Genomic DNA, 10,966 nt, shown 5'->3' with positions numbered 1-10,966 from the left:
GCCTACTGGGTCTGGATCTTATCAAAGCATTTGATACGGTGGCACATAAACATATCCTACATGAAATCTCAACCTTGAAAATGGGAAGCAATTTTTACAATTATGTGAGGTCCTTTCTAGCTAATCGGACAGCTCGGGTCAAACTCTGGATAGTCACAGGCGGCCCATACAATTTAGGCAACAGTGGCACACCACAAGGTTCGGTATTGTCCCCACTTCTCTTTAACATTGCCAGGCACAGGCTCCCGGAGGAATTGTCCAAAATCCCGAACTTGGGGCACGTCATATACGCGGACGATATCACAGTGTGGGTCCCCAGGGGCTCACTCCAGGCACTAGAGCATACACTACAGGCTGCCGTAGACACCACAGAATCCTTGATTTAGGGCACGGGACTATCACCTGGTAAATCTGACCTGCTGCTCTTTAGACAGGGGAGACAGGGTGTTAGGAACCTTGCACCTTTAGAAACTCTGCCAATTAAAATCACAGACAACACAGGACGGGTCACACCCAGAGTAGACACAATTAAAATTCTGGGTCTCCTCATTGACGCAAGGAACTGTAATGCTGCGGCCCTAAACCATCTCACAGGGCAGGCAAACAGTATTTTAAGGCTCCTGGGCAGGGTATCAAATCGAAATGCAGGTCTCAAGGACGACAATCTCATCAGAACATATCAGGCATTCTTCATCAGTCATGTCACGCACATTGCATCATACCTGAACTGGGGGAAAGGAGAGAAGGCTAAGCTAAACACACTTATGCGCTCCGGACTCAAAAGGGCTCTGGGACTCCCGCACGGAACGAGTACCGAACTCCTCAACAAGTTAGGAATTCACAACACTATACATGAGCTCCTTGAGGCGCATTCGATGTCACAAATTGCAAGACTCTTCAACATTAAGCCAGGGGGCAAAATTCTAGATAAAGTCGGAATACTGCCTCAAGGAGACGTCTCTAAGTTAAAAGTACCCAAGGACGTGAAGACACAATTACTTGTGGACCCCATAGCAAGAAATATTGATCCTGTCCACAACAAGGCCAGAAGGGACGCCAGGGCCAAATGCATTCTGGTTAAACTGCGCTAACAACAAAGCTCAGCACTTTTTGTCGTTGCAACTAGTTGTGGATAGGGAAACCGCTATGCTGTTGGCGTGGTCGATGAGAACGGTAAATTAATAAGCGCGGCGTCACTAAGAACGAGCTCAATTCATGCCGCTGAAGAAGCAAGCATAGCACTTGCGATTACAATAAGGAGAAGCTCCACGATTTTCTCTGATTCCCGTACAGATATTAGGAACTACTCAGCCGGCTTCGTCTCAATAGAAGCACACAAGTTATACACAGTCTAAATACTCATTATTACGAGCAACTGCATAGCTCACACATAGTCTGGTTTCCGGCTCATCAGGGCCACTCGGTCAGTCCCAACTGCTGCAATCTAAACGAGCAAAATCACTCTGCTGTGCGAGATCTCACATGCCGCGCATCAGATCAGGAACTGCTCCAGGATGACTGCGGCTCCAACAAAGACCCACTTAGCACTTTTCATGAGATCAGCTCACACTATAGGGACGGCAGGAGGTTTTTCCTCCCCCCCCCCCCCCTCAGAAGTTCAACCGAGCTCAGGCAGGCCCACACCTTTTTTGCTTAACAATATTGACCAGGATTTTCCCGCGGAATGTAAACGTTGTGGACAAACTCCGTGTCTTTTTGATCATATTGCCACGTGCGTTTATTTCGGCTTGTAGCGACCGGCATCGCTTGACGCGTTTCGATCATGGACGCGAAACGTATAAATACAGGACCACCGCGTGCGCTGGCTCAGTCCGATGAACGCCCTAGGCGCGCTTGCTGCTTTCGCCGTCACCGAGTTGTTCGCTTGATTCAGCGCACAAGTTCGCCCATTAAACTCTCTTTAAGTCTACCGCCGACGCAGTGTCCGTTTCTGTCTGCTTGCGTGCCGGGCAGCTCACCATCACCTACGTGACATTTTGGTGGAGGTGCTTATGCTTCGGACACCCCCTCAGAGGCGTGACAGCTGCCCAAATGCATCTGGAGCTGGTGACACAGAAGACAGCTCCAGAGAAGACAAGAGGGAAGAAACCCGTAGCAGCCGCCGACTACAAGGACTGCCGGCTGAATTGGGACCACTACCTGCCCCTGGTCGCCGTGTGAACCACCGCTCGACGTCACCAATGCAAGCCGCCACCACACGTGCGCCGCTCGTCGTCCAGCAGCCGCGAGTACCTCCGCTTTTTAGCGGCTCCACTTGCGAAGATGTACAAGATTGGCTGGAACGTTATGAACGAGTTGCAACCTTCAACCAGTGGTCTCACGAAGAGAAACTTCGGAACGGCTTCTTCTCTCTTGAAGACTCTGCTACAACCTGGTAGGAGAACCAGGAGCTGTCCTTGACAACGTGGGAGGCTTTCAAGAGGCACTTATCTGCAACTTTCGCAAGTATTCTGTGCAAATAACGAGCTGAGGCCTTGCTTAAAACTCGCCAGCAGCATCCAAACGAGTCCGTAACCGTCTTTGCGGAAGAAATGCAAAAGCTATTTCGCCATGCGGATGCCAACATGACTGAAGACAAGACCTTATGAGGGCCGTCAAGGAGCCACTTTTCGTCGTTCTCATTCGCGACCCGCCGAGGACCGTCGCCGAATTGATTAGCGAAGCGGCCTCTATTGAGAAGACGCTCGAGCTTCGCGCAAAGCAGTACGACCGCAACTTACGCGCTCCTCCGTCAGACTGCGACGACTCTCGAAGTGCCTCCGCAGTGGCCCTTCGAGATACCATCCGCGCCATCGTGCACGACGAGCTGCGCAAGTTGCTACCGGGTGCGCAACCACAAATATCCTTGCTCGCCGACGTCGTAAAGGACGACGTACAGCAAGCTCCGGACAACCTCGATCCCGCCGAAACGACATCTACCCTATCGCCACCTTGCCAGGAGCCACGCGTTTCAACTTACGCCGCCGCTCTGCAAAGCCAAGCGAGGCCAACCAGCTGGCGACGGGAAACGTACACGCCGCCGCAACGCAACCAAGCCTATACCCGCCACCGCCGCGCCCGCAGCAGGCCGTCTGTTCAAACACGTTCCGGCAAACCACCACGAGGAGACTGACATCTGGAGAACCCCAGATCGACGACCGCTTTATTTTCACTTTGTTGAAGCCGGTCACCTCCTACAGGAGTGCTCGTACCGTCAGATGGGCGTCCGCGGGTACAACATCGACGCCCCACGACCACTTCCTGGCCAACGGCCTCGCGAAATTGAAGCCTATCTTCGAGCGACCGAAGATGCCGCCCCATACGTCGCTTCAGGTCCCCGTCACCCTACCCATGCCGTTAGTCTTCGCCGTACCAAGCGTACGCGAGGGAAAGGTCACCGAGCCCTCGTAGGGGAAACTAAAGCCAGCGACGTCGGGAGGTGACGCCGCTCTCGAGCGAAGACCGAAAAACCCTCCTACAACCAGGACAGGACGCATTCCGCCGCCTCAACGCTTTCCGACGCCTCGGTGCATTCCGACGCCACGAAGCGACCCGACGCAGCGACGCCACAAAACACGAAGCCGCTACCCGACACCACAAATTCGATGGCGCGGCTGAAGGCCACAACAGCACCTTGCCACGAGGCTTCCACCCGACGCAGCCGCGACAGTGCGAAGCGACAGACCGCACAGTCGGTGACCGACCGACATCGAACCCGAACACCAAGTGCGACTTACAAGTTACCCTAGATGGACATCCAGTGTTTGCACTCGTCGACACCGGGGTCGACTACTCCGTCGTTAGTGGACGATTTTTGTCACAACTCAAGCAAGTCAAAACCGCATGGGAAGGTCCTCAAATACGCACAGCAGGAGGCCACCTTATAACCCCGATGGGACGATGCACTGCGCGAGTGGCTGTTCACGGTCACACCTACCCTGTGAACTTCATCATCCTACAGCACTGTTCTCGGGACGTAATCCTCGGTATGGACTTCCTGAACGAAAACGGTGCGGTGATCGACCTGCAGACGAAAACCATAACACCGACTACAAAACGGTCAGAAAGAGTGCAAAGCAATCATTATCATCGCGCCGCGTTCACCATCCTTGACGATCAAGTGAGCCTCCCACCAAATGCTAGCGTCATGGCACTAGTCGAAACAGACGCGTTCTCAAGCGGCGATGCGATTGTCGAAGCGAACTTGCAGCTGCTTCTGGATCGCCAAATTTGCGTCGCACGCCTTGTCGTCCATCTGCGTGAAGGCAGAGCGGCTGTGCCAATTTTAGCACGGAACACAAGCACCTCAACAGAGGTGCGACGGTCGCTTTCTTAAAAGAATTCGCCGAAATAAGCAACGCATTAGCGCTCTTCGAGTCGTCCCATGAGGCGTCGTCGACGGTGGCTGTTGAGGTAAAGTTCGACATTAAAACCGCCCTGCCACAACAAAAGCAAGAAAAGCTACGTCGCCTTCTTCTGCGATAGTCCGAATGTTTATCAAAGTCATCGAGGATACGGCAAACGCACATAGCGTAGCATCACATTATACCCGATGAATCGGCTCGTCCCGTCCGCCGACGTTCCTACCGCGTTTCAGCGCGAGAACGTGAAACAATCAAGACACAAGTTGAAGAAATGCTTCGCGACGACGTCATTCAGTCGTCCAAAAGCTCGTGGTCTTCACCCGTGGTGCTTGTAAAGAAGAAAGACGGTACCCTGCGATTTCGCGTCGATTATAGGCGTCTCAACAGCGTCACGAAAAAAGACGTCTACCCGCTTCCGAGAACCGATGATACTTTAGATCGACTGTGCGGTGCCAAATATTTTTCGTCGATGGACCTCCGGAGCGGCTACTGGCAGATTAAGATCGACGAGAGTGACCGTGAGAAGACTGGCTTCATCACGCCGGACGGTCCGACCTACTGTATAAGATCGTGGCTCGTATGCTACACAGTATATACTGTATACTGTGCAGGCGACCACGGGATGCGCAGGTCGCCCTTTATACAGTAGGTCGTGTTACGAACTTGGAGTTATGCCTTTCGGACTATGCTCAGCGCCAGCGACATTTCAGCGTGTCATGGACACCGTGTTGCCTGGGCTGAAATGACAGATATGCCTCGTATATCTCGACGACGTAATCGGTTTCGCATCCACCTTCGACGAGCACCTTAACAGGCTGCATACTGTGCTAGAGGCAATTAGAGCGTCGGGACTCTGAAACTACTCACTCAGCCACGTAGTTAAACGCAAAGGCTTGCGTCCGGACACCAAAAAGACGGCAGCCATAGAAAGTTTCCCGATACCCAGTGAAAAGAAAGCTGTCCGTAGATTTTTGGGGCTCTGTGCGTATTACAGGCGTTTTGTCCGAGATTTCTCTCGAATCGCAGAGCCTCTCACTCGCCTTGCGAAAGCCGACGTGCAGTTCACATGGAAGAAGCCCTAAGAAGACGCTTTTCGCTAACTTCAAAGGCGCTTGCAGTCACCGCCAGTACTCGGCCATTTCGACGAGAGCGCTGACACCGAGATCCACACGGATGCAAGCAGCGTAGGACTCGGTGCTGTGTTGATTCAAAAGAAGAACGGCCTCGAGCGAGCCATCGCCTACGCGAGCAAATCCCTGTCGAAAGCCGAATTGAACTATTCGACGACCGAAAAGGAATGTCTCGCTGTTGTTTGGGCAGTCACAAAATTTCGGCCGTATCTCTACGGGGAGCACTTCAAGGTCGTCAGTGACCACCACGCTCTGTGCTCGCTCGCTAACCTGAAAGACCCGTCAGGTCGCTTCGCTCGTTGAAGCCTGCGACTACAGGAATTCAACGTCACCGTCGTGTAGAATAAGTCAGGCCGAAAGCACACAGACGCCGACTGCCTTTCGAGGGCCCCTGTTGAATCCGCCCCGCCCTGCAACGATGACGACATGCCTTCATTGGGCCCATAAGCTCTAACACCTTCGCACAAGATCAACGTGCCGATCCTGATCTACGCTGTGTCGTTCAATATATCGAAAGCAAGACCGATTCAGTGCCAAAGGCATTCAGACGCGCGCTTTCATCGCTGTGCCTGCGCGGCAGCGTGCTTGTGAAGAACAACTTCACGCCGTACAAAGCGGCATACCTACTCGTCGTGCCAGTTAAGCTACGGCAAGAGATGTTAGAAGCGTCTCACGATGAGCCGACAGCAGGGCATCTGGGATTCACTCGAATTCTCAGAAGAATTAAAGAAAAGTACTACTGGCCGGGCCTGAACGCAGACGCTGCACGCTACATGAGAACCTTCCGAGATTGCCGACGTCGAAAAACACCTCCTACAAGGCCAGCCGGCCTCCTGCAACCAATCGAGCCACCATGGAAACCATACCAGCAGATAGTGATGGATCTGCTTCGCGCCTTCTCGACGTCTACTTGCGGGACAGGTGGATAGCGGTAGCAACGGACTATCTGACGCGCTATGCCGAGACAACGGCGTTACCATCGGAAAATGCAATCGAGGTCGCCCGATTCTTCATAATGAACATCGTTCTCCGTCATGGTGCACCCGAGGTCCTTATTACGGACAGAGGTACGGCATTCACGGCAGAACTTGTGACACAACAGATTCTGCACTTGAGCCACACGAGCCGTCGACGCACTACAGCGCACCACCCACAGACAAACGGCCTTACGGAGCGTTTAAATAAAACCCTAGCCGTCATGCTCGCCCTGTATGTCGACGTCGGGCACAAGACTTGGGACGAAGTCCTTCCGTACGTGACGCTCGCGTACAACACCGCGCAACAGGGGACAACGCAGATGACGCCATTCAAGCTTATCTTCGGTCGCAAAGTCGCCACGATGCTTGATGCGATGTTGCCTGACGTAGAAGACGACAACATCCATGCAGACGTTGCCGGCTTCCTTCAACGCGCCGAGGAAGCTCGCCAGATTACCCGAATGCGTATGAAAGAGCAGCAAAATGTCGACGCCGGACTCTACAACCTACGACGAGGAGACCAAGAGTACGCACTTGGTGACCGCGTTATGGTGTGGACGCCGATTCGTCGCCGCGGGTTTAGTGAGAAGCTCCTGCGCCGATACTTCGGGCCCTACAAGATAACTCGACGACTTGGACCGCTGGTCCACGAGGTTGTGGCTGATGGAGTGACACAGTCACAGCGACGTCGCGCGCGACCTGAGATGGTACACGTCGCGCGCCTCAAAAAGCTTTTTGAAAGTTAGCGGACTAAGAGACATTCTTTTTTTTTTGTTTTCCACGTTTGATTGCATGCTTACAAGTTTTTTGTTTTGTTTAGCATCGGGGCGATGCTTTTTTACGGGGGTAATGCCACGTGCGTTTATTTCGGCTTGTAGCAACGCGAGCTACGCAGCTCGCGTCGCTGCGACGCGATCGGCGTCGCTTGACGCGTTTCGATCATGGGCGCGAAACGTATAAATACGGGACCACCGCATGCGCTGGCTCAGTCCGACGAACGCCCTAGGCGCGCTTGCTGCTTTCGCCGTCACCAAGCTGTTCGCTTGATTTAGGCCACAAGTTCGCCCATTTAACTCTCTTTAAGTCTACCGCCGACGCAATGTCCCTTTCTGGCTGCCTGCGTGCCGGGCAGTTCACCGTCACCTACGTGACAATATGTTCTGGCTGTGCCCCAACCAAAGGGCTTCATGTCTCAACGGTGAGGAGGACTGGAGTCGGCGCATATCCAGCGAAGTCCTCCAAGATGAACTGCTGGCCGTCCGGAGAGCTCGCGACATCGGGAAAGCCTTTGGCCTACCGGTGCCTACGTGGGCGCAGCCACCGACTTAGCCTAAAGGGCTTTCGCCCTCGGACCCTAGTTTCTCTGGACCAAAATAAAGGACTTGCCATGCCATGCCATGCTAGAAAGCTTCGACGGCCAAGCATGTGTGCAAGAGGACATAATGGTGTTTGGCCGCAGGGCTGCACAATGTACTTCAGCGCCCTCAAGAAGCTGGCATCACCTGTATGGCAGGAAAGTGCATACTACGCCAGCAGTAAGTGAGATTCCTTGGACACATCGTATCGGCAAGCGGTAGTAATGCTGACTCTGAAAAAGTCAATCCACTGTGCCAGCTAGCAGAGCCAACAGATGTACCAGAAGTAAGGTCGTTCTTGGCAATGGCCAATCACCTGGCCAAATTTCTCCCAGGGTTCTCGCAGCTCAAAAAAGCCTTATGTGACCTGTTTAACAGTGACGCTGAATGGTGCTGGTATACGGCGCAGCAAGCCAGAAAAAAAGCATTGACGACGATACCGGTTTTCACCCAATACAACCCTCGCAGTCTTTTGATTGTGTTCGCAGATGCATCATTGAACGGTCTTGGCGCAGTCCTCCTACAAGTGACAGAAGTTCGTAGGCTTCCAAATGCCTATGCTTCAAGGTCCTTCTCTGACACGGAGACACGATATGCTCAAATATAAAGAAAGAAGCATTTACATTTACATGGGCCTGCGAGCGTTTCCGCTCCTACATGCTAGGTTTGCAGATCCATATAGAAACACCACAAGCCGCTACTGCCGCCGCTGTCATCAAGCCGCCTGAATGAACACAGTCCACGTCTGCAACGGTTTCGAATGAGACTGCTGGAGTTTGATTATGCCATTGCCCACATTCATGACAATAAAATACACGCAGCTGACGTGCTCTTAGGGAAGCCGCAAAAAGAAATGGCCAGCAGCAGCCCAAGGAGCGTCAGCAAGTCCATCATAGAGCACGAAATGCTTACGATGGAACTTCCGCTTGCATCCCAAGACGCGCCAGAGAGGAAAAATGAAGCGCAAATGAATGATACCATGTCAGCAAGGGTCAGGGACTACTATACGACGTCGTGGCCCAAACGAGAGTCACTTCCCCCCGAAGTGCAGAGGTATACAGAATTTGCCCACGAAATGACACTGGTGAGTGGCATTTTACTTAAAGGCAGCCGCATTGTGATCCCAGCGAGCATGCAAAGGGATGTGCTGAAGCACTTGAATACTGGTCATCTAGGCGTTGGAAGATGTAAGGATCGAGCCACTCAATCAGTCTGGTGGCCTGGTATTAACGAACACATTCAGAGTCATGTGTCAAAATGTCCTGTCTGTCAACAGCACCGTAAACCAGACACCAAACCTATGATACACACCCTACTTTCAGCACATCATAGCAATAAGTGAGTGGATTTGATGTCTTCTGTGAGAACGGAGATAATTACCTGGTAGTGGTGGGCTATTCGTTGCGCTTATTGCGGCCCGCGATGCGATGCTCTGCAGTAGAGCATCGAGAATGGCCATGGCTTGGCGTGGGTTGTGGTATACGTTAGCAATAAAGATCGGAGGTGTATTACGTTTCATGGGGATGTTTTCGATGAGGACACACGGGGTGGTGGAGGTGATTGTGTGTTCTTGGTAGATGATAGTGAGATGTACGAGTAACCGAGGGTTGTCGGTGGTCTCTGAGTGTACTGCGTGGTAAATGGGAAGTTTGGCTTTGTGTTGCGTGTCCTGTAATAAAAAGAGCTTAGGGATTGCAGGGAGGGTAGGTATTAAGAGTTGTAGCGGCGCGCGCGCTTGCCTCAAAAGCTGCGGCAGTTCCACTGGATTAGTGATAGGTGGGTATAATTATCCCAGCCCGCCTTATTGGAGCGTGGGTGGGTCGAAGATTGGTTCTCGGGTTGGTATTGGAAGTGGAATAGGAGGAATAGGTGGGTGTAGGATGCAGGTAGGGCACCGCTCATTTGAAGAGCTGGTATTTGTATTTAGCCTCTGAAGGCGCGTCTCAAATTGTGCACAAGTACGCTGAAGAGTTAGGCTTAACCGCGTGAAAAGTGTGTCCATCTGTTGCTCAAGGCGAGAAGATAGCTGTTCGGCGAGTGTTGTGAATTTGGTTTCGAGGCGCGCCTCCAGAGCTACCAGTTTAGCGTCAAATTAGGATTCCAAGTCTTTGAGATCAGCTTGATAATCGTCATGCGAGTCCGATGTGCGTTTCTTATTATGGGGGGGGTGGTGAGACAGGTATGGCAGGTGTGTTGGGTGACTCCACAGTGGGTGGGAGGATTCGTTCTGGGGAGAGATGTTGGGGTGGTGAGGAGGAGAACAGGGTTGTTTGCTAAAAGTGTTGTGAGGCGGCTTACCTCAACACGCAGAGCCCGAAGCTCCTGGTCACGGGTATTCGGGGTAAGCTGGGTGTTGCTTGCCGGTTTTGTGGTCAGGTTGGGCGTCTTCAGCTTGTCGGCCAAACGAGGAATCTGCCGACCACAGCTTCGAGCTCTTCACTCATAACCTCGTTGAGTGACACTTGCACAGCAAACAGTGCGTGACCGCTCCATACCGCACACTGCCGGAAACTTTAACAGGATCATACTTCGGTTCCATAACTGACACCGGCACGGCCAACATCCATGCCAACGTCGACCACACCCGCACCATAGAAAAAAGCCATAGAGCAAAGAACGAACCTATAAAGCCCACACACACGGCTGCACATACACGACATCACATAACTAACATCACTACAAGCGAGACGCCATGCTGCTACTCTGCTACGTGGCTACGGTTGCCAGATTAAAAGTGACTACTGCCGTCAAGTCTTGCAAGCGTCTTAGGAGCTGGAAACCTCAGCGGTAGCAACGGGATGGCGCTTTTGCGGTTTCCGATTTCAATGCATGCGCCCTATGGGTAGCTTGTCCTCAAGAGCTGGTATAGTGACTCTATGGCCTACGTATCTACTGTCGGGCCCAGCTGCTGCCGTCAGACGTCGCTGGCTCGCAGCGGCGCGCCCCGGCGGCCGCCGTTCGCGCGCTCTACGCAAGGGTGACGCGTACTGAGCGAAGCGCAGTACTGTGGACCAAAACTAAATATTCTGCTCTAATCTCACCAAGCATGACCAAGTTATGGGCTACCATCAGGAATGCAAAAAAAAAAAAACACTGTCGGAAATAAAATGTTCCCCCTGCTGTCTGAGCTTGCTTTGGCC

The 10,966-nt window shown here is 52.7% G+C and overlaps 1 pseudogene; it reads left to right on the top strand.

Annotated features, from left to right (window-relative positions):
* The first annotated feature begins 2,605 nt into the window (after positions 1 to 2,605).
* The window catches only part of LOC142557959 (uncharacterized), a 31,647-nt pseudogene continuing 23,286 nt past the window's right edge, over positions 2,606 to 10,966 (top strand).

Source organism: Dermacentor variabilis, chromosome 9 (assembly GCF_050947875.1).
Source record: "Dermacentor variabilis isolate Ectoservices chromosome 9, ASM5094787v1, whole genome shotgun sequence".
Taxonomy (NCBI): domain Eukaryota; kingdom Metazoa; phylum Arthropoda; class Arachnida; order Ixodida; family Ixodidae; genus Dermacentor; species Dermacentor variabilis.
This window is presented reverse-complemented; position numbering and strand designations above follow the sequence as displayed.